This window comes from Protopterus annectens, chromosome 12.part0 (assembly GCF_019279795.1).
Source record: "Protopterus annectens isolate FY-2018-M chromosome 12.part0, PAN1.0, whole genome shotgun sequence".
Taxonomy (NCBI): Eukaryota; Metazoa; Chordata; order Ceratodontiformes; family Protopteridae; genus Protopterus; species Protopterus annectens.
Genome location: NC_056746.1, coordinates 1,518,966,888 through 1,518,989,803, shown reverse-complemented (window position 1 = coordinate 1,518,989,803; position 22,916 = coordinate 1,518,966,888). Strand labels below are relative to the sequence as shown.

The following is a 22,916-nucleotide window of genomic DNA, read 5'->3' as shown; positions in this document are numbered from 1 at the left end:
TAGAAATAGTCTGTTTTGAAACAGGTTTGCCCTGAGAACCCAAAGCAAATGAAACAAACAACTGCTGAGACTGCCTGCACCCTTTAGTTCTGCTCAAATAATATCGCAACTGTCTGTGTACATCCAAAGTGTGCAAAATCTTTTCCCCTTTATTTTGGGGTTTGCATAAAAAGTAGGTAAATGAATAGTTTGGTTTAAAGCCACACTAGAAACCACTTTAGGCATAAAGGAAGGGTTAGTACGCAAAGATACCCTATCCTTGTGGAAAATTAGGAAAGGCTCAACTGCCATAAGGGCCTGTAATTCAGAAACCCTTCTCGCAGAGGTAATGGCCAACAAAAAAGCAGTCTTCCATGATAAATATTTCAACTCGGCAGTCGCTGCAGGCTCAAAAGGTTGTAGAGTGAGTTTCTCCAACACAAAATTGAGATCCCAAGCAGGAGTAGGAGCTCTACGTGGGGGTCTTATATTCTTTGCCCCTCTAAGGAATTGCTTAAACAAAGGATGAGAAAACAATGGTGGGTCACAGTCATAGTGAGCAGAAATTGCTGCAGCATGAACCTTAATAGAGGAGAAGGACAAACCTTTGTCCAGTAACTCAGTAAGGTATTGAAGAGCCACACTTAAATTAGGTTTAGAAACATCAAAGTCCTTTGCTGTACTCCAAAATAAAAATCTCCTCCATTTATCTGCGTACACTTTCCTTGTACTAGGCCTTATGGCCTCCAAAATAACATTCAAAACTTGTGGTGGAAGCTGAGACCCTCCAGGGTTTAAAACAGAATATGCCAGGCTGTTAGATGTAGAGAGTGAAGTTTGACATTGAGTAAATGACTGTTCTCCTGAGACAGCAGGTGAGGAATCGAAGGCAAAGGCCATGGAGGCTCCCGTACCAGACTTCTCAGTAATGGGTACCAGTGCTGTCGAGGCCAATCCGGAGCTATTAAAATCATGTTTGGCTTGTCCTGTCTGACCTTCAGGAGTACCTTTGGGAGGAGAGGCAGAGGTGGAAAGGCATACACATGAAGATTGCTCCAATTGAATGAGAGAGCATCCACTTTCCAAGCTGTGGGATGAAACCTTTTTGTGCAAAACTTTGGCAGCTGGTAATTTAGTGGAGAAGCGAACAGATCTATGTCTGGAGTTCCCCATAACACTGTCAATTTCTGAAATACATGAGGATCCAATTTCCACTCGTAGGGATCCATAATTTGTCTGCTCAACACATCTGCTAAGGAGTTCTGTGCCCCTGTCAGAAACCTTGCCTGAAGATTTAGCTGTAAACTGAGAGCAGTCTCCCACAAAATCATTGCTTGTCTGCATAGAGGATAAGAATGCGTTCCCCCTTGCTTGTTGATGTACCACATGACAGTTGTGTTGTCTGTTAGAATCAACACCTGCCCTGGAAGAAGTAAATCCTTGAAAGCTACTAATGCAAATTGGACTGCTAACATCTCCTTCAAGTTGATATGTAGATGTTGAAGTCTGGCAGGCCACGTGTCTTGTACCCATTTTCCATTTAGATGAGCTCCCCAAGCTTTGTCTGAGGCATCTGTCGTTAGAATCTGACTCGCCTCTGGCCGGGTCACAGAGTCCCTTGTTTAGGTGACATTCCTGAGCCCACCACAAAAATTCCTTTTGAATGCAAGGTATTATCTGAATGACAGTGTCCATATCTTGGCAGTGCTGTGTCCATACATTTTTGAGATACCATTGTAGCTTCCTCATATGCAGTTTGGCATTGGGAAGTACCAGAATACAAGATGCCATGAACCCCAAGGCTTGAAGGACTGTCTTTGCAGTCAGCCTGGACTGACGAGACAATTGGTGGAAGTAAAGAGAAAGATTCTTTTGTTTGTCCGGAGTCAAAAAGGCCATCTGGGATGCTGTATTCAGTCTCACACCCAGAAAGCACATGTCCTGAGAGGGTACTAGACTGGACTTTATTTCGTTCACAGAATACCCCAGGCATCTTAACACTGCCATCACATACTGTAAATGATGAAGAAGTTCGTCCTTTCCTTGGGCCAGAATCAGGCAATCGTCCAAATAAGGATAGATTTGTATTCCTCGTAGCCTGAAGAAAGCTATCACTGGAGCCAGAACCTTCGTGAACACTCTGGGAGCAGTAGATAAGCCAAAGGGCAATGCAGAGAACTGATAATGAGAAGTCCCAGCCCGAAACGCAGATACTTCCTGCAACTGAGCCTGATAGGAACATGAAGGTAAGCCTCCTTGAGATCCAGAGTCACCATCCAGTGATCTTTGCCCAGCAGAGGTAAAAGCTGTTGTAACGTCAACATTTTGAACTTGGGAATGTCCAGATATGTGTTGAGGATAGATAAATCCAAAATTGGTCTCCACGTGTTCCCCTTCTTTGGTACTAGAAACAGGCGAGAATAAAATCCTAGGCCCACTTCTGGCAGAGGGACCGGTTGTATGGCCCCTATTTGAAGTAGTAGAGAAATTTGTTTGTGAGCCTCTAGTCTTTGCTGAGGAGGAACGTCCGGCATGCCTTTGAAAGGAGGCAAGGTATGGAAATAAAACTTGTAACCTTGGTGTATGATATCCAATACCCATTTGTCTTGGGTAATCAAATTCCAATTTTCCTTGAAGAGTGCCAACCTTCCTCCCAAAGGTGCTGCCAGGCAAGAAGGATCTGGCAGCTGAAAAGGTAGGTCATTGGGCCTGTTTACGAAAGGACTGGTCCCTGCCCTCACCCGAAGATTGTGCAGGTGAACTCCCTGTTCTAGGTCTGAAAGAACTCTGAGCTCTGCCCCTACCACGTCTAGATCTACCCCTAGACTGAGAATCATAAGAAGGATACGTCCACCCCTTAGCAGGCCAATTCCTACTAAACTTCGGAGGCTGAACTTGCAAAAATCTTTAACAGCCTGCATAGACTTAGCCTTGTCTTCCATTTTCTTCAAGACTGACTCCACAGGTGAACCAAACAACACATCAGACTGCAAAGGAGCATCCAAAATCCTTGTCTTAACATGGTCAGATAAATTCTGATCCTTCAGCCAGGCGTGCCTGCGAAGAACTGAACCAGTGGCAGCCACCCTAGACGAGGCCTGTACAGCATCAAAACCACATTGTAATGAATGCTTACCCACCTGTTCAGAGACATGCACCAAATCTTGTAATTCTTTACACTCAATGCCTTCCGCCAGAGCATCCACCTTAGACTTCAATTGAGAAAGAAGAAAGTTTTGATATTTCAACATATGAAACTGGCAATTCAAAGCCCTCATAGCTAAGGTAGAAGATGTATAGACCTTCTTTCCCCATCTATCCAAAGCTCTGGCCTCTTTATCTGGAGGAACCGGATTTTTTACAACAGAGGCCTTGACACCCTTAGGTCCCTGACTAATAGTTTCTGGGTCTGCCCTAGGACTCTTATAAAGATATTTATGAGCCTCAGGCACCCTGTAATACCTATCCGGTTTAACAGGAGCAGGAGGCAGAGAATCAGGATTAAGTGAAGCCTCTGCAAACACATCTTCCACAACATCCAGAACAGGGGGTATAGCCAAGGGCCTATGTTGGGGTAAAAGCAAAAATTCCCTACGCCTTTTCCGGGAATCAGAGAAGTCCTGACCTTCCCACTTAAAATGTTCCCTCATAGAATGAAGTGTCTCTGAAAAAGAAAAATCCTCTGGAGAAGAAGCAGAAGGAGTAGAATCATCTGCATCAGAATCAGAATAAGGAGAGTACTCCTGCAAGTCTTCAGCCGAAGACACTGAAACATCCGAAGCCTGCTCAAAACTTCCCAACTCTGGCTCCACCCTAGGCCTCTTATCAGGAGGGGGCAAAGAACCTCTAATCAGAGTAATCAAATCTTCTGCCATTTTAAGCATGTGCTTCTTGGGCACAGACCCTGCTGAACTAGGAGTGACACCAACAGAAGCTAAACCTGGCCTGCCTCTGGGAGAAGCCTTGGAAACAGAAGGAGAGGGCCTAACCACCCTAGGAAGGGAGGGGAGTACAGTAACCTGAGAAGCCCCTTCAGCCTGACCTGCCTCCTGAGAGGCCACATCCTGCAATATCAAAGTCTCCCCCTGAGACTCCAGAGAAGCCTCCGTGGGAACCACCGGTTCCACTGAAGCCTCTAAAGAACCGGCGTCCGGAACGGACGACTCATCTTGCCTGGGTTTAACTGTTTTGTCTTTGCGCTTCTTCGTAGAAGCGGGCGCCGGAGAATCCGACGGCATATTATAATTGCACCGCTTCCCAAAGACCAGCCTAGCACAATCTAACCTTCGCTTAATAGTGCGCTTATTGAACCTAGCACAAAAGCGACACCCAACAACGTCGTGCTCAGGCCCCAAACAAGGAATACACAAAGAATGATAATCCCTATGAGGTATCTGTTTCCCACAAGAAATACAGCTATTCACTTTTTCTGACATCCGGTAAAACACTGAGGCAAGAAAAAAACAAAATATTCCCCAACGGGGTACTTAGCCAACTTGGATTCGGTCTGAAACTCCGAACTCGAAAAATTTCAGAACGCCGAACGGCACTTGCAACGCTGCTTCTGCATCGGACCATGCGGCAAAAAAGACTGGGAATATGACGTCGGTCATGCGCATTTGTACCCTGACGTTCTGATGTCAGTTTTAAGCGCCTTGACCGACGTCAGCCTAATACTTTGGTATTCGGGCCGACCGAGGACAGCGGACTACCCATATGTAAGGACTGCAGCAATGTGAGATGAAGAACATCTGTAACCTTTTCACTATACATGGCTTTAATATTTGTGTTTGATGGATGTTTAGAATTTATTTTTATAAAGAATCTTTTTTTTTTTTTTTTCCTGTTGGAGGTACATAGTTCAAGTGCATTTCTACTGGCATATAGCTTTGCACGTGTTGAAAGTGTGGTTTTAATGTAGTAGGTATGTCACAAGTAGGTGTGGAGTATCATTAATTACCAAGGAGAGATCTGGTGTGTTTAACATTCTTCTGGAGTAATGCTGACTTTTTTAAATCCCCTTTTGCATTTATTTCTAATTATTTTATTATTGTGCAGAATTCTGAGAGTTTTGTCTGTCTCACTGTTATGGTTTTGTATTACTTGCATTCCCCTTCAAGTTATTAAAGATTAGACTTTGGTTCTCTCTGTAGTAACATAACATCATGGCATGGTTGTTAAGGTTTCTGCTACACATCTCCAAGGTCTCTGTTCCCTTCTCTGTGCAGATTTCCATGTAGAGAAGAATTTTGGACTGTTGTCAGCTTTATCTAAGGGAGGGAGAGTTGGGTGTGTGTGTGTGTGGGCAGTAATATTGGTGGACTGTAATGACAGAAGTCTCGAGTGGCCTTTTATTTTTGACATTTTTTGAAATGGGTAGTTATTGGTTCATACATTGTTTCATTGCTTATTAAATGAATATTTAAAACTACAAATTTAAAACATACTCTAGCAAGCAGTACTGTATTATACAAGGAATATAATTCAGTACAATTAGGAAAGTGAATCCAAGAATAAGTACGTGTATGCATGGCCCTAAAAATGTGTGCAAGGAGTCTGTTTTGAAAACAGCCCAAAGGTAAACTCAGTTCTCCACTAGCCAGATGCATTTCTATGAATGTGGATTTTCTTGCCGTTTCAATGAATTTGAGTTTTACCATTTCAATGAATGTGAGTTTCAAGGGCAGAGAAGTTTACTGCTCATGCTAAGTCTCTCTTCATTGTGAGACTGTATTGTTTATTTAGCAAAAGGCTGTCTGTGCTATTTTATTTCAATATCTGTAATCACTGTAGAAGCGAATAAGAGAACAGTATGCATGGTAACTGGTGAGAAATAAAATAATGGAATACTGGAGTGGCTGAGGAGGGGGCTGCTTCTGGGGGGAGGGGTTGCTGCTGGAGTGGCTGCTCTGGGGTTGGGGTAGTCTGTTACCCTGCTAGGGCCTTATTTGCAATGATCTGGCTCTGGTATTTAAAGTAGAAAATACGTATGCAAAGGTAGTTGCAGTTTAACTACATTACAAGGTATCTTTTTTTCCCTATGCATTTAAATAATTTAAGGAAATGACTGGGGTGGCTTTCTTGGGGAATGACTCTGGGGTTGTGGCTCAAATAGGGGGTGTTTCATGAGTGTGGTGTGGGTGTGGCTTAAGAGGCACCAGAACACTACTTCGCCTAGGGCGCCATTTCAGCTAAGGCCGGCCCTGCCTGTTTGATCTTTAGTAGAACCTTCGAGAGGAGAGGCAGAGGGGAAAGACAAACCGAGAGGCTTTCCCAGGAAAAGGACAGGGCATCCACTTTCCAAGCTTGACTCTGGGGAGTTCTGGTGCAGAATTTGTTCAATTGGTAGTTCTAAGGGGAGGCAAATAGGTCTATCTCTGGGGTCCCCCATTTGTTTCTCAAGAGGTTGAATATTTTGGGTTCTAGTTTCCATTCGTGTGGGTCAATAGGATTTCTGCTCAAGTAGTCTGGCTAGTGAATTTAGTTTGCCTGGCAGGTATTGAGCTTGTAGGTGCACTTGGTAGCTCAAGGCTGTGCTCCACAGAGCCATTGCTAGTCTGCAGAGAGGGTAGGAGTGGGTTCTCCCCTGCTTGGTTATGTACCACGTAACTGTGGTGTTGTCTGTCTTTACCAATAGTTGTCCTGGACGAATAAGGTCTTTGAAGGCCGTCAGAGCATTCTGTACAGCTAACATTTATTTTTGCTCAATATGCAGGTGCATCTGTCCTGGGTTCCATTTGCCCTGAATGCACTGCCCTGCCATGTGAGCCCCCCATGCACAGTCTGATGCATCTGTTAGGGTTTGGGTGGCAGGGGGTTGAGTGAAAGGGTGTCCCTTGTTGTGGTAGCAGGCCTCTGCCCACCAAAGGAACTCTATCCTTAGACAAGGAATGATGAGGATCATTGTTTCCAGGTCCTGAGAATGTTGACACCATAAACTTTTTAGATACCATTGGAGTTTCCTCATATGCAGTCTTGCATATGGAATTAGCATAATGCAAGAGGCCATGAACCCCGAGGCTTGCAGTATTTTCCTTGCAGATAGCTTGGCTTTTGTGGCCAATCGTTTGAAGCAGGTTGTCAAATAAACTTGTCTCAGGAGTGAGGAATGCCATCTGGGAAGTTGTGTTCAAGCTTGCTCCCAGGAATACAATTTGTTGGCAGGGTACTATGTGAGATTTCTTTTTGTTGATTGTGTACCCCAGTGAGGATAGAAGTTTCTTTACAAAAGCCAGGTGTTGTAATAGCAAGTCCTGGCTTTCTGCCTGAATCAGACAATCGTCCAGGTATGGGTAAATCTGAATATTTCTCTGCCTAAAAAAATGCAATGGCTGGAGCTGGACACTTTGGATTATCTACTGCGCCCAGGGTGTTCACAAAGGAATGTGCATAGAACAAAGTGCATGGAGCCCGCCCTGAAACGTAGGTATCGTCTGCAGGATTCTCTTATTGGGATGTGCAGGTAGGCTTCCTTTAAGTCTAGGTTTGCCAGCCAAGCATCCTTGGCTAGCATAGGAAGAAGCTTTTGAAGAGTTAGCATTTTGAATTTTGGAACCACCAGAAAGGTGTTGAGAATAGAGAGGTCCAGGATAGGACGCCAGTAGTTTTCTTTTCTGGATAACAGAAACAGTCTTGAATAAAAACCATGTCCCCTTAATTCTGCTGGGATAGGTTGAATAGCCCTGATACTGAGAAGGGAGAGAAACTGCTGTTTGGCCTCCACCCATTGATTTGGGGGGAGGTCTGGCCAACCATTTGGGGTTGGTAGTGCGTGAAAGAGGAATCTGTAACCTTGGGAAACTATGTTCAAAACCCATTTGTCCTGGGTAATGAGTTCCCAGTTTTTTGCATGCAGGGCGAGCTTTCCTCGTAAGGGAGCAAGTAGTTGAGCAGGGCTTGGAAGGGGTTAAGTCACTGTGCCATTTTTCTGTAGGGGGGGGGGTGGCTTACTACTCCCTGCTTTGGAAGTGGGAGCTCCCCCACTGCTTAGATCTGTGCGTAGCCTGAGATTGAAGCCTTGGAGGTCTGCTGTTCCTGGGCTTGGACTGAAGGCCTGGAAGGGACTGGAAAGGACCAGTTCTTTGAAGGCCAAAGCCTACTGAATCTGGGTTTTCCTTCATCTTTTTGAGGACTTCCTCTGCTTTGTTGCCAAAAAGGCAGTCTTGGTGTAAGGGTGCATCCAGTAATTTAGCTTTAACATGATCTGGCATGTTTTGTTCCTTAAGCCTTCTATGTACAGACCCAGTGACAGCAGCCCTGCAAGATGCTTCTAAAGCATCAAAACCACATTGCAAAACATGTTTACTAACTTGTTCTGCAGAATGCATTAAATCTTTCAAGTCTTTGTGTTCGGCACAGTCGGGAAACATTTTCTGTTTATGTAGTCCCATAATATGCTGCTGATACTTAAACATATGAAACTGGCAGTTTAGAGCCCTAATGGCCAAAGTAGCAGAAGTATAAACCTTCTTAGCCCATCTGGCTAAGGCTCTAGAATCTCTATCAGAAGGGGTAGGGTTTTTGGCAGCAGTAGCCTTAACGCTTTTTGGTCCTTGGGAAATAGTCTCTGGATCCACAGTAGGATTCTTAGAGAGGAACTTGAGAGAGTCAAGTACTCTGTAGTACCCATCAGGTTTTCTGGGAGCTGGAGGTAAAGTGTCTGGGGTAAGGCTAGATTCCAAGAAAACATCTACAATAGCCAGAACAGGAGGGATTTGCTAGAGGCCTGTGTTGAGACAGGAGTACGAATTCCCCAAGACTCAGAATAGTCCTGGCTTTATCAGCGGAAATGCTCCCTAAGGGTATGCAAAGTTTCACCAAAAGAAAAATCTTCTGGAGGAGAAGCAGAGGGAATGGAATCCTCATAAGTAGATAAGGGCAAATTATGGTAATAAGAAGGAGCAGAGATATCAGATTCCTGATCAGTAGAATCGGAAAGAAAATCAGTTCTAGGTCTCTTAGAGGGTGAAGTCTGGCTTCCCCTAATTAAGGTAATAAGGTCTTCGGCCATTCTAAGCACTTGTTTTTGACGCATTTGGGCCCGAGTCATCGGTTTGGTCGTCGGTTTTCTAGGCGTAGCGTGGGTTTTAGGCCTGAGGAATTTGGTACTTCTAGTTGGAAATGATGCTGTCGGTTAAATATGAAAGTCTGTAGGCTTGAATACACCCTCAGAAGCCGATGCCTGCACAGTGGCTCCGGAACCATCCAAGTTAGAGACATCCGCAGGTTCCATAGTCGAAGAAGCAGCTTGGTCTCAGTAGAAGCTTGCGAATCTGTAGTAGCAGGATGGGGCCGCAAAAGCACCTCACTGAGTACCGGCAGACTGGCGACTAGCTTAACGGAAGCATCATCGGCAGTTTTGGACCTATGTGGTCTGTCTCTGCCTTTATCCTTGTTTTTTCAGAAGATCGATGGCTTAATGAAGCCATTTTGGAGTATGGAGATCGAGAACAAAAGTATTTAGCTACAAAAATAGCCCGACGACAAATAGTTTAGGCATTGAACAAGTCACAAAACTGACTGTGAGGGATGTCGTGGTCGAGGCCTAAACAGATGAGTAAGAATGAAAATCTCTATGAGGTATTTGCTTTCCACAGACAAGACAATTGTTAATTTTTTCAGACATTGGTTAGAGCAAGAAAAAAGGATCCCCAAAGGGGTACTTACCTTTTTTGAAGACTTCGGGTCTGAAACCTGAAAACAAAAATTTCAGGAGTCGGCCGAGTGGCACTTGCGAACTGCTTCTGCTTTGGGCACCACACGGCAAGAAAGACTGATGTAATGGCATCGGCTGCATGTTTTATAACCCTGACGACCTGACATCATGAAAGAAGTGACAGCATCCTACACAGAAATCTGAAGACTCTGGTATTCAGGCTGGCTGAGGGCTACCTGCAGGCAGATAACCCAAATGTGATTACTGCAACAGTGAAACACGAAGAACATCGGTTGAAGTAGGTACTGAAAGAGGGTCAATATTCTGACTGGAAGCTCAGACAGAAAACCTTTTCCATTTGCTTCTGTAAACTTTCTTGGTAGAGGCCTTCTTAGGCCATGATAATGCCACTAACTGGGGAAGCAAGCTTGGACAGTCTTACTATCACTGGAAGTAGAGAAACCATGCAGTCAGTTTGCAGGCATGGAGACTGGGATGTTGACTTGCTGATGGATGATGGAAGTGATCCTGAGTGGGCTCCAGTATCAATGGAGGATAATTCAAGTGAGACTAGACAAAGGGGAACCATACCTGTAGAGGCCAGAAATGGTCAATGAAGCTGACAGAGCTTTTCAGCCTGCTTGAATCTGTAAAAATTTCAGGATCAGCAGTTGAGGGGGGTAAGCAGAGTAGACCAGGGGGACCAATCATGACCCAGAGCATCCTTCGGTGACTTCCCTGGAGGGGGAATCAGTGTGAAGTACTTGCTGTACTTGTTGAGGGGACAGGCAAATAGGTCTCAGCAAGGTTGGCACCAGAAGCTGAAGATCATATCTGCTACTGTTTGACTAAGGGACCACTCATAAGGAATCAGGATGGACCTGCTGAGTCCATCTGCCAGTGCTTTGGTTTTCACTGGTATGTGCGTTGCAATAAGAAAGAGGTCTGAAGAGATCATCCATTCCCAGACTCTCATGGTCTCTCTGCACAGTGGGTAGGAAAGAGTTCCTCCTTGTTTGTTGATGTACCAGATTACTGACATGTTGCCCATATGGATTGCAAAAGTCCTTAGAGGGAGAATGTCCCGAAAAGGCTTGCAACGTCAGGATGACTGCTTTCATCTCTAATACAATGATATACAATTTGGTCTCCAAGGTGGGACCACATGCCTTGGACCATCTTCCCATGAAATGCTCCCCATCCCCACCCAAGTTGGGAAGCATCTGTGGTCACTGTGGCTATTGGGGGAGGAAGAGAGAATGGTCTGGCCAAAAAGAGGATGTCTGACTGGATCCATCAACGAACATGACATTCGCAAATTAGAGTAAGTTTTATGTGGCATGATAGAGGCGGGTAAAGAATGGACCACTGAACCGTCACTGTCTACTGAAAGATTTGCATAAAGAACCTTGACAGAGGAACATGAAGAATGGCAGCCAATAGTGAGCCAAGAGCTTGCAACATTAGTTTTGTTGGAGGGGATGGACAAGACAGCATGCCCCACACCCTAATTTTTCAATGATGTGATGTGATGAAGAGGTAATGATGCCACTTGAGTCGCACTATGAGTTTCTATAAATTCCAGAGTCTGTACACGAGTAAGCTTCGATTTGGCAAGGTTCATCATAACACCTAGGGAGTTATAGATCTGAAGCAAGTAATCCCTGGCTTGTAAAAGTGCCTGGTTGGGGCAGTGAGGAGCCAATCATCTCGATAAGGAAACATTTAGAATCCTTTGAGTCTCAAGTGAGATGTCATGACTGTCATGCATTTAGTGAACAACCTGGGGGCTGTAGCGAGTCCAAAGGGGGTGCTTAGAATTGGTAGTGATTAGCTCCCACCTGACAGTGCAGGTGTCTCCTAGAGCACCTATTTTGATGCTATAGTACACATCCTGGAAATCTACAGAGCATATCCAATTCTCCTTGGGCAGAAGAGGTAGGATGCACTGAATTGTAGCCATTCAGAACTTTTACTTTACAAACAGATTCAAATTGCTTAGATCCAGAATTGGTCTCTGGTCCCCCACTTTCTTCAGCACTAAAAAGAAGCGGGAGTAAGTTCTGAAACTATTTGGGTGGGACCTCCTGGATGACTTTGTAGCAGCTTTTGAATTTCATGAGCTGCGAATTTCCTCTGCCTGGGTGGAATTTCAGAGAGTTTCTTCCTTTAGACAGGAGGTGGAAAGAAAAGGGGTATGTAGCAACCTCTGGTTACTATTCTTAGCACCCATGCATTTCTTGTAATATTTGTCCAGGCATCCAGGTGTAAGAACTACTGACTCCCCGACTGCCTCTAGAGATGGACAGTTGGGCAGTGCTTCAGGAGCTCTGATAAGGCTCAGAGTGTCTCTGAATCCCCAGTTGTGCTGACACCTTCTGCCTCTGGGGCAATGTCTGCCACTGAAACCTCGTCCTCTGCCTCTGGAGGAAGTATCCCCATGCAAGTCCTGGAAACGTCTGAGATTTCCGGAACCACATTTTCTTACCAACTCGCTAGTTCATAGAGAATGAACGTTGAGGGGTAGAAGATTTAATTCCAACAGCAGGAAGAGTCTTCCCCTCCTGCTTGCTGTGGGTGAGCATTTCTTTCAGGAATGGCCCAAACAAGGAAGAGCCATCAAAAGGGGCATTAGCAAGACACACTTTGAAGGGTTCTGCAAACACTGCATAGCCTCATCCTGGCATGTCTCCTAATGGTTATGCCTGAACCAGCTGCTCATGAGGTACCCTGCGCTGTGAGATCAGCCTCATTGATGAATTGGCAACAGATTTAAGACTAGTCTATCGAGGAGAAAATTTCCAGTGATTCTCTGCCAACATGGTCTCAGTGAGAAACTTTGAAAGCTCCTTGATCAAATGTCTATGCAAGTGTGTAAAACGTGCCAGGTAATTTAACAACCTCAGTGTGAATGTAGCTGAGGTGCAAATGTGCTTTCTAAATCTGTCTATCACTCTGAACTCCCTGTTCGGTGGATGAACAGAGAACTTTGTAAGGACAGCTCCTTCTTAGTGGCTGCTGTCACAGCTATAGCATCAAAGGGTACTCCCCTTGCTCTAGTAAAGTTTGTGTGAAGGGGGAACTAAGAATTTGTCTGGGTGCTTGGGTATGGGCTTGACAGGGTCCAGTTTCTTCCAAGCTTGGCAGGATACTCAAGGAATAACCTTAACACCAGGACCACCGCATAAACCAACAAAATAAAAACGCTCAGTGTTCCTCATGGTTCCCAACAGTTCACTCCGTACATCTGTTCAATTAAAACCACAAAGTGTGTATATTATCAAAGGCCGAATTCACAAGTGAAGATTAAAAACACTTTAATGAGCAAAAAAATCATAAAAATATATATACATCCAATAAGCGCTTTCGTCTCAATAGTTTGAAACTTCTTCAGATACTGATACATAATTCACAGGAAGTTTTATAGCAAAGAAAGTACAGTTTGTGTACACTTACCGTAAATGTAGATGTCTGGAGTGTATTCACTCTTGCAGTCATCACCCTTGGGTTATCCTGCCAGGGGTAGCACTGTCGGCCCCAATACCAGAGGCTTAGTATTTCTGCGTCAGTTGCTGTCGCTTCAGGACTGACATCAGGTCATCAGGGTATAAAAACAAGCAGCAAACACCATTACAGCAGTTTTTTTGCCTCAAAGGTGAGGAGCCCCCAAATAGGGAGCTACGTTATGGTGGAAAAATGCCACCAGTAAAAAGTAAAAAACAAAAGCCCTGTAAGGAGAGAGAAAGACAGAGAGACAAGGGGGGCTGGAGGGTGGGAAACCAGGACTGCAACAGTGAATACACTCGAACATCTACATTTATGGTAAGTGTACACAAAGTACAGTTTTGTACCTACCATAAATGTAGATGTTCGAAGATCCACATTGCTGCAGTCCTTACACTTGGGTAGTCCGCTGTCCTCGGTCGGCCCGAATATCAAAGTATAAGGCTGACGTCGGTCAAGGCGCATTTGACTGACATCAGGACGTCAGGGTACAAATGCGCATGACCGACGTCATATCGTCAGTCTTTTCTTGCCCCAGATGTCAGAAGACCCTAAAAATAAAGGTCAAAACCAAAAGACAGCAAACAACCAACCAACCACCCTTGCACTAACCATATGTACAATATATACAATATACACAATATGTACAAACCACCCCACACAACCACCTCTAACTGCAGAGGGGAAGGAGGGAGGGTAAATTGGACTGCAGCAATGTGGATCTTCGAACATCTACATTTATGGTAGGTACAAAACTGTACTATGTTCTTCATCTCACATTGCTGCAGTCCTTACACTTGGGTAGAATCCCAAAGCAGAGGTAAGGGGGGGATGGCTAACTACAAGGAAGCAGGAGCTGCCAAAATGCCCTGCAAAACAGCAGTGGCAAAACCAGCCCTGGATTTAGAGTAAATGGCAGGTGATAATGCCTAGAGAAAGTATGCACTGAACTCCAAGTAGCTGCTTCCAAAATATCTCTGGTTGCCACTCCCCTCAAAAAAGCTGTTGAAGTGGCAGTAGCCCTAGTGGAATGAGGCCTAATCCCAGCTGGAACTTCCTTGCCATGATGGGAATAACAGAAAGCAATGCAAAACCCAATCCACTTAGAAATAGTTTGTTTTGACACAGGCTTGCCCTGAGAACTCAAAGCAAAAGAAACAAACAACTGCTGAGACTGCCTGAACCCTTTAGTTCTGTCCAAATAATAACGCAACTGCCTGTGTACATCTAAAGTGTGCAAAATCTTTTCCCCTTTATTTTGGGGATTTGCATAAAAAGTAGGCAAATGAATAGTTTGGTTTAAAGCCACACTAGAAACCACCTTAGGCATAAAGGAAGGATTAGTACGTAAGGATACCCTATCCTTATGGAAAATCAAAAAAGGCTCAACCGCCATAAGGGCCTGCAATTCAGAAACCCTTCTTGCAGAGGTAATTGCCAACAAAAAAGCAGTCTTCCATGATAAATATTTCAACTCAGAAGTAGCTGCAGGCTCAAAAGGTTGTAGAGTGAGTTTCTCCAACACAAAATTGAGATCCCAAGCAGGAGTAGGAGCTCTTCGTGGGGGTCTTATATTCTTTGCCCCTCTAAGAAATTGCTTGAACAAAGGATGAGAAAACAATGGTGGGTCACAATCATAGTGAGCCGAAATTGCTGCAGCATGAACCTTAACAGAAGAGAAAGACAAACCTTTGTCCAATAACTCAGTAAGATATTGAAGAGCCACACTCAAATTAGGCTCAGAAACATCAAAATCTTTTGCTGCACTCCAAAATAAAAATCTCTTCCATTTATCTGCGTACACTTTCCTTGTACTAGGCCTTCTAGCTTCCAAAATCACATTCAAAACTTGTTGCGGAAGTGGAGACCCTCCAGGGTTCAAAACAGAATATGCCAAGCTGTTAGGTGAAGAGAGTGAAGTTTGACATTCAGCAAATGGCTGTCCTCCTGTGACAACAGGTGTGGAATCGAAGGCAAAGGCCATGGAGGCTTCCGTACCAGACTTCTCAATAATGGGTACCAGTGCTGTCGAGGCCAATCTGGAGCTATTAAAATCATCCTTGGCTTGTCCTGTCTGACCTTTAGAAGTACCTTTGGGAGGAGAGGCAGAGGAGGAAAGGCATACACATGAAGATTGCTCCAAGTGAAAGAAAGAGCATCCACTCTCCAAGCTGTGGGATGAAACCTTTTTGTGCAAAACTTTGTCAGCTGATGGTTCAGTGGAGAAGCGAACAGATCTATGTCTGGAGTTCCCCAGGACACTGTCAATTTCTGAAATACACGAGGATCCAATTTCCACTTGTGGGGATCCATAATTTGTCTGCTCAACACATCTGCTAAGGAGTTCTGTGCTCCTGGCAGAAACCTTGCCTGAAGATTGAGCTGTAAACTGAGAGCAGTCTCCCACAAAATCATTGCTTGCCTGCATAGAGGATAAGAATGCGTTCCCCCTTGCTTGTTGATGTACCACATGACAGTTGTGTTGTCTGTTAGAATCAACACCTGCCCTGGAAGAATTAATTCCTTGAAAGCAATTAATGCAAACTGGACTGCTAACATCTCCTTCATGTTGATATGTAGATGTTGTAGTCTGACAGGCCACTTGTTTTGTATCCACATTCCATTTAGATGAGCTCCCCAAGCTTTGTCTGAGGCATCTGTCGTTAAAATCTGACTCGCCTCTGGCCGGGTCACAGAGAGTCCCTTATTTAGGTGACATTCCTGAGCCCACCATAAAAATTCCTTTTGAATGCAAGGTATTATTTGAATGACAGTGTCCAGATCCTGGCAGTGCTGTGTCCATACATTTTTGAGATAGCACTGTAGCTTCCTCATATGCAGTTTGGCATTGGGAAGCACCAGAATACAAGATGCCATGAACCCTAATGCTTGAAGGACTGTCCTTGCAGTCAGCACGGACTGATGAGATAGTTGATGGAAGTAAAGGGATAGACTCTTTTGTTTGTCCGGGGTTAAAAAGGCCATCTGGGATGCTGTATTCAGTCTTACACCCAGAAAGCACATGTCCTGAGAGGGTACTAGACTGGACTTTATTTCGTTCACAGAATACCCTAGGCATCTTAGCACTGCTATACATATTCCAAATGATGAAGAAGCTCTTCCCTTCCTTGAGCCAGAATCAGGCAGTCGTCCAAATAAGGATAGGTTTGTATTCCTTTTAGCCTGAAGAAAGCTATCACTGGAGCCAGAACTTTCGTGAACACTCTGGGCGCAGTAGATAAGCCAAAGGGCAATGCAGAGAACTGATAGTGAGAAGTCCCAGCTCGAAAACGCAGATACTTCCTGCAACTTAGTCTGATAGGAACATGAAGGTAAGCCTCCTTGAGATCCAAAGTTACCATCCAATGATCTTTGCCCAGCAGAGGTAAAAGCTGCTGCAACGTCAACATTTTGAACTTGGGAATGTCCAGATAAGTGTTGAGGATAGACAAATCCAAAACTGGTCTCCACGTGTTCCCCTTCTTTGGTACTAGGAACAGGCGAGAATAAAAACCTAGACCCACTTCTGGCATAGGGACCGGCTGTATGGCCCCTATTTGGAGCAACAGAGAAACCTGCTTGTGAGCCTCTATTCTTTGTTGAGGAGGAACGTCTGGCATGCCTTTGAAAGGAGGCAAGGTATGGAAATAAAACCTGTAGCCGTGGTGTATGATATCCAATACCCATCTGTCTTGGGTAATTAAACTCCAATTTTCTTTGAAAAGTGCCAATCTTCCTCCCAAAGGTGCTGCCAGACGAGAAGGCTCTGGCAGCTGAAAAGGTAGGTCATTGGGTCTGTTTACGAAAGGACTGACCCCTGCCCTCACCCGAAGACTGTGTAGGAGAACTCCCTGTTCTAGGCCTGAAAGAGCCCTGAGCTCTGCCTCTACCACGTCTAGATCTACCCCTAGACTGGGAATCATAAGAAGGATACGTCCACCCCTTAGTAGGCCAATTTCTACTAAACTTTGGAGGCTGGACCTGCAAAAAATCTTTAACAGTCTGCATAGACTTAGCCTTGTCCTCCATTTTCTTTAAAATTGTCTCAACAGGAGGACCAAACAACACATCAGACTGTAAAGGAGCATCTAAAATCCTCGTTTTAACATGATCAGACAAATTCTGATCCCTTAGCCAGGCATGCCTGCGAAGAACTGACCCAGTGGCAGCCACCCTAGACGAGGCCTGTACAGCATCAAAACCACATTGCAAAGAATGCTTACCCACCTGCTCAGAAACATGCACTAAATCTTGCAACTCTTTACAATCAATACCTACTGCCAGAGCATCAACCTTAGACTTTAATTGTGAAAGGAGATAGTTCTGGTATTTCAACATGTGAAACTGGCAATTCAAAGCCCTCATAGCCAGAGTGGAAGAAGTATAAACTTTCTTTCCCCATCTATCCAAGGCCCTAGCCTCTTTGTCTGCAGGAACCGGATTCTTAACAACAGAAGCCTTAACACCTTTAGGCCCCTGACTAACAGTTTCTGGGTCAGCCCTAGGACTCTTAAAAAGATACTTATGAGCTTCAGGCACCCTGTAATACCTATCTGGCTTAACAGGAGCAGAAGGCAAAGAATCAGGATTAAGAGAAGCCTCTGTAAACACATCTTCTACCACATCCAAAACAGGAGGTATAGCCAAAGGCCTATGCTGAGGTAAAAACAAAAATACCCTAAGCCTTTTCCTGGAATCAGAGAAGTCCTGACCTTCCCACTTAAAATGCTCCCTCATGGAATGAAGAGTTTCTGAAAAAGAAAAATCCTCAGGAGGAGTAGCAGAAGGAGTAGAATCATCCACATCAGAATCAGAATAAGGAGAATACTCCTGCAAGTCTTCAGCCGAAGCCTCTGAAACATCTGAAGCCTGCTCAAAACTCCATCCTAGGTCTCTTATCAGGAGGGGGCATAGAACCCCTAATTAAAGTAATCAAATCTTCTGCCATTTTAAGCATATGCTTCTTGGGCACAGTACCTGAAGAGCTAGGGGTAACACCAACTGAAGCCAAACCTGGCCTGCCCCTGGGAGAAGCCTTTGAAACAGAAGGAGAGGGCCTAGCCACCTTAGGAAGGGAGGGGAGTATAGTAACCTGAGAAGCCCCCTCAGCCTGACTTGCCTCCTGAGAGGCCACATCTTGCAATAATAAGGTCTCACCCTGGGAACACATAGAAACCTCCGGTGGAGCCACCGGCTCCACCGACACCTCTAAAGAACTGGCGTCCGGTACAGACGGTTCTTCCAGCCTGGGCTTAACTGCCTTGTCTTTGCGCTTCTTCGAAGAAGCGGGCGTCGGAGCATCCGACGGCATTTTATAATTACACCGCTTCCCAAAGACTAACCTTGCACAATCCAACCTTCTCTTTATAGTGCGTTTATTAAATCTAGCACAAGAGCGACAGCCAACAACGTCGTGCTCAGGCACTAAGCAAGGAATACACAAAGTATGATAATCTCTATGCGGTATCTGTTTCCCACAAGAAATGCAATTATTGACTTTTTCTGACATCCGGTAAATCACAGAGGCAAGAAAAAACGAAAATATTCCCCAACGGGGTACTTAGCCAACTTTGAACTCGGTCTGAAACTTCGAAATCGAAAAATCTCAGAACGCCAACCGGCACTTGCAATGCTGCTTCTGCATCGGACCATGCGGCAAAAAAGACTGACGATATGACGTCGGTCATGCGCATTTGTACCCTGACGTCCTGATGTCAGTCAAATGCGCCTTGACCGACGTCAGCCTTATACTTTGATATTCGGGCCGACCGAGGACAGCGGACTACCCAAGTGTAAGGACTGCAGCAATGTGAGATGAAGAACATCTGTACTATGCTATTAGTGTTTCACTGTTGCAGTCATCACACTTGGGTTGATTCCCAAAGCTGAAGAATGGGTGGAGGCAGTCAAGAGGAGGTGGGGCTGGCTAGTATGCCCTGCAAGACTGCAGTTGCAAAGCCCGCCCTGGATTTGGAAAAGATAGGCAGGTGGTAATGCTTGGTGAAGGTATGAACAGAACTCCAGGTTGCAGCTTCCAGAATGCCCCTGGTAGGGACTCCTCTGAGGATGGCTGCACAGGTTGAAGTTGCCCTAGTGGAATGTGTTCTGACCCCCTGAGGGGGTGGTTTCCCATGGTGTTTGTAACATAAATGGATACAATGTGTTATCCATTTGGAGATGGTTTGTTTTGATATGGCCTTGCCCTCTGCCCCAAGTGCAAAGTGGACTAGTAACTGGTCAGATTTCCTAAAGGGCTTACTCCTATCAAGGTAGAAACTGAGCTGTCTGTGCACAACTAAAGAGTGCAGGATCCTTTTCCCCTTATTTTAAGGATTACGAAAAAAGGTGGGCAAATGGACAGATTGGTTGAGACCCACACTGGACACCACTTTAGGCATGAAAGCTGGGTTAAGGTCGGAGGGAGACCCTGCCAGCATGAAAAATGATGCAGGGTTCCACAGCCATAAGTGCTTGTAGCTCAGACACTCTTCTAGCTGAAGTGATGGCCAGAAGCAAGGCTGTTTTCCAAGAGATGAATTTTAACTCTGCTGACGCTGCAGGCTCAAGAGGGGGGGGGGTAGCGTGAGCTTTTCCAACACAAAGTTAAGGTCCCAAGCAGGGGCTCTTCTTGGTGGCCTTAAGTTGTTAGCCCCTCAGGACTGCTTGATGAAAGGGTGTGAAAAGAAAGGTGGCTCAGTGCTGTAATGAGTAGAGATGGCAGAGGCATGGATCTTACTGAAGAGAAGGATAGGCCCCTGTGGAGTAGGTCTGCTAGGTAATCCAGGATGAGAGGTAAGGAGGGCTGTGCTGGATCCGCTCCTTTAGTTTGGATCCAGGAACAATACCTTTTCCACTTGTCAGCATAGGATTTTTTAGTACTGGGTCATCTGGCTTCACTCATGACATCCAGTACCTGCTTGCTTACAGTGGCCACTGGAAGAGAGGTCAAGGAATAAGCAGGCTGCAAGGTTCAGAGTCTGCGATTGTGGATGCAAGAACTGTCCCTCCTGCTGAGTCAGGAAAGTTGGGATCTGAGGGAGGTGCCATGGAGGCAACGGTGAAAGACTGCGCAGTAATGGGTAACAGTGTAGGCGTGGCCAGTCTGGGGCAATCAGGATTGCCCTTGGTCTTTCTTCCCTTATCTCGAATAATACTCTTGAAAGAAGAGGTAGAGGGGGAAATGCATAGATTGAGAGGTTTGCCCACTGAAAGGCTAGGGTATCCACTTTCCAGGCCTTGCTGTGAGGTTCCCTGGAGCAGAATTTGCTGAGCTGGTGGTTGTAGGGGGAGGCAAACAGGTCCACCTTCGGGGTACCCCATTTCTGGGTCACAAGGATAAAAGTGTTCAGGATTAATTGTCACTCGTGTGGGTCAAGGAGATTTCTGCTTAAGTCGTCTGCCAGAGAGTTTTGGTTGCCTGGAAGGAATCGAGCTTGCAGTTGAATATGCATGGCTGAGGCTGTGTCCCAAATGGTCATGGCTAGCCTGCAGAGTGGGTTCCCCCCTGCTTCTTGATGTACCATATCACTGTGGTGTTGTTGGTTTTGATTAGAAAAGGCCCCAGAGAGAGTAGGGATCTGGAAGCTGTCAGAGCGCGCTGAACAGTTAGCATTTCTTTTTGGTTTACGTGCAGATGAATTCGATTTGGGCTCCAGTGGCCCTGAATTTACCTGCCGTCCAGATGTGCACCCCAGGCATAGTCTGATGCATCTGTGGTTAGGGTCTGGGCGGCGTGGGGTTGTGTAAAGGGGAGTCCCTTGTTGTGGTTGCATGCTGCTGGCCGCCAAAGGAACTCTTTCCTTAGACAAGGTATCATAGGTATGATAGTTTCCAGGTCCTGAGAATGTTGGCACCAAAGACTTTTTAAGTACCACTGAAGTTTCCTCATATGCAGTCTGGCATATTGAATTAGAATCCATGAACCTAGAGCTAGAAGGCTTTTACTTGCGGATAACTGGGTTCTGGTAGCCATTTGAGAGACGTAGCCCGTCAGACAGGCTTGTTTTTCTGGAGTAAGGAATGCCATCTGGGATGCTGTGTCTAAGCTTGTTCCCAGGATTATAATTTTTTTGACTGGGGACTAGTTTGTATTTCTTTTCGTTGATAGCGTACCCCAGGAAAGTTAGAAGGTCCTTTACAAATGTCAGGTGCTGCAACAGCATTTCCTGGCTGTCTGCTTGAATCAGGCAATCATCCAAGTAGGGGTAAATTTGAACATTTCTCCATCTGCAATAAGCAATGGCTGGAGCCAGGCATTTTGTGAAAACTCTGGGAGCAGTGGATAAGCCAAAAGGAAGTGCAGAGAACTGATCATGCATAGATACTGCCTGAAACGTAGATATTTCCTGCAGGAATCCCTGATTGGGATGTGCAGATAGGCCTCCTTTAGGTCTAGGGTGGCTAACCAGGCATCTTTGGACAGCATAGGGAGATGCTGCTGTAAGGTGAACATTCTGAATTCTGGTACTTCCAGGAAAGTGTTTAGAATGGATAGATCTAAGATTGGGTGCCAGGTGCCCTCTTTTCTGGGTAACACGAAAAATCTGGAATAGAAACTTTGGCCTGTTATGCAGGAACAGGCCAATTGCCCTTATGGAGAGCAAGGACTGAACTTGGCTTTGTGCCTTTGCCCACTGGTTTGGAGGAAGGTCTGGGAGCCCTTTTGGGGCTGGCAGCGTGTGGAAATAAAATTTGTACCCCTGGGATACTATGTTGAAGACCCATCGATCGTTGGTGATGGAGGTCCAGTTTTTTGCATGAAGGGCAAGTTTTCCTCCTAAGGGCACAAGCAATTTGGCAGAGGTGAGGGACGGAGTTGACAAGTCATTGTGAATTCTTCCCATAAGCGGGTGACTTAGCACTCCCTGTTTTAGAAGTAAAGGTACTCCATTGCTTAGATCTCTGCATACCCTGAGACTGTAGTCTGGGGGTCAGTTTCCCCTAGGTCTAGTTTGAGGTGGCCTTGAGGGGGCTGGAAAGGACCAATGTTTTGAGGGGCAATGCCTACTGAATTTTGGAGGCTGCACTTGTAAAAAATCTTTGTCTGCATAGACCGCCTTTTCTTCCATCTTTCTTAAAACCTCTTCTGCTTTGTTCTTTTTCAGAAGTGCATCCAATAATCCAATAATTTTGATACAACATGGTCTGGCAAAGTCTGCTCCTTAAGCCAGACATGCCTTCGAAGTACGGAACCTGTGACTGCTGCCCTGCAAGATGCTTCTAGGGCGTCAAACCCACATTGCAGGGTATGCTTACTGACTTGGCTTGCAGAATCCATAAGCTCCTGTAATTGTTTATTTTCTGCACAGTCAGGGAAGGAAGATAATTTTTGCTCAAATTCCATAGTATGTTGCTGGTATTTCAGCATGTGGAACTGACAATTTAATGCTCTAATAGAAAGAGTTGCAGAAGTGTATACTTTTTTTACCCCGTCTGTCTAAAGCTCTAGAATCCTTGTCTGAGGGGGTGTGATTCTTAGCTGTAGTTGCTTTTATTCCTTTAAGTTCTTGGGAGATGACCTCTGGGTCAGCAGTAGGATTTTTGAAAAGAAATTTGCGTGAGTCAGGGACTCTGCAGTACCTGTCAGGTTTTCTGGGAGCAGGGGGTAAAGTATCAGGAGTTAGACTGGATTCCAGAAATACATCATCCAGAACAGGAGGGATAGCCAAGGGTCTGTGCTGTGGTAAATCTAAAAATTAGAGTCTTTTTGTACGGAGGATAATCCTGACATTCCCAATGGAAATGCTCTCTCAAATTATGTAGGGTTTCACCAAAAGAA

At 45.2% G+C, this 22,916-nt stretch overlaps 1 protein-coding gene across 1 annotated transcript in view; it reads right to left on the bottom strand.

Annotated features, from left to right (window-relative positions):
* Positions 1-22,916, bottom strand: part of UBE2O (ubiquitin conjugating enzyme E2 O) — a 1,895,179-nt gene that overhangs the window by 1,039,371 nt on the left and 832,892 nt on the right. The window lies entirely within an intron of this gene.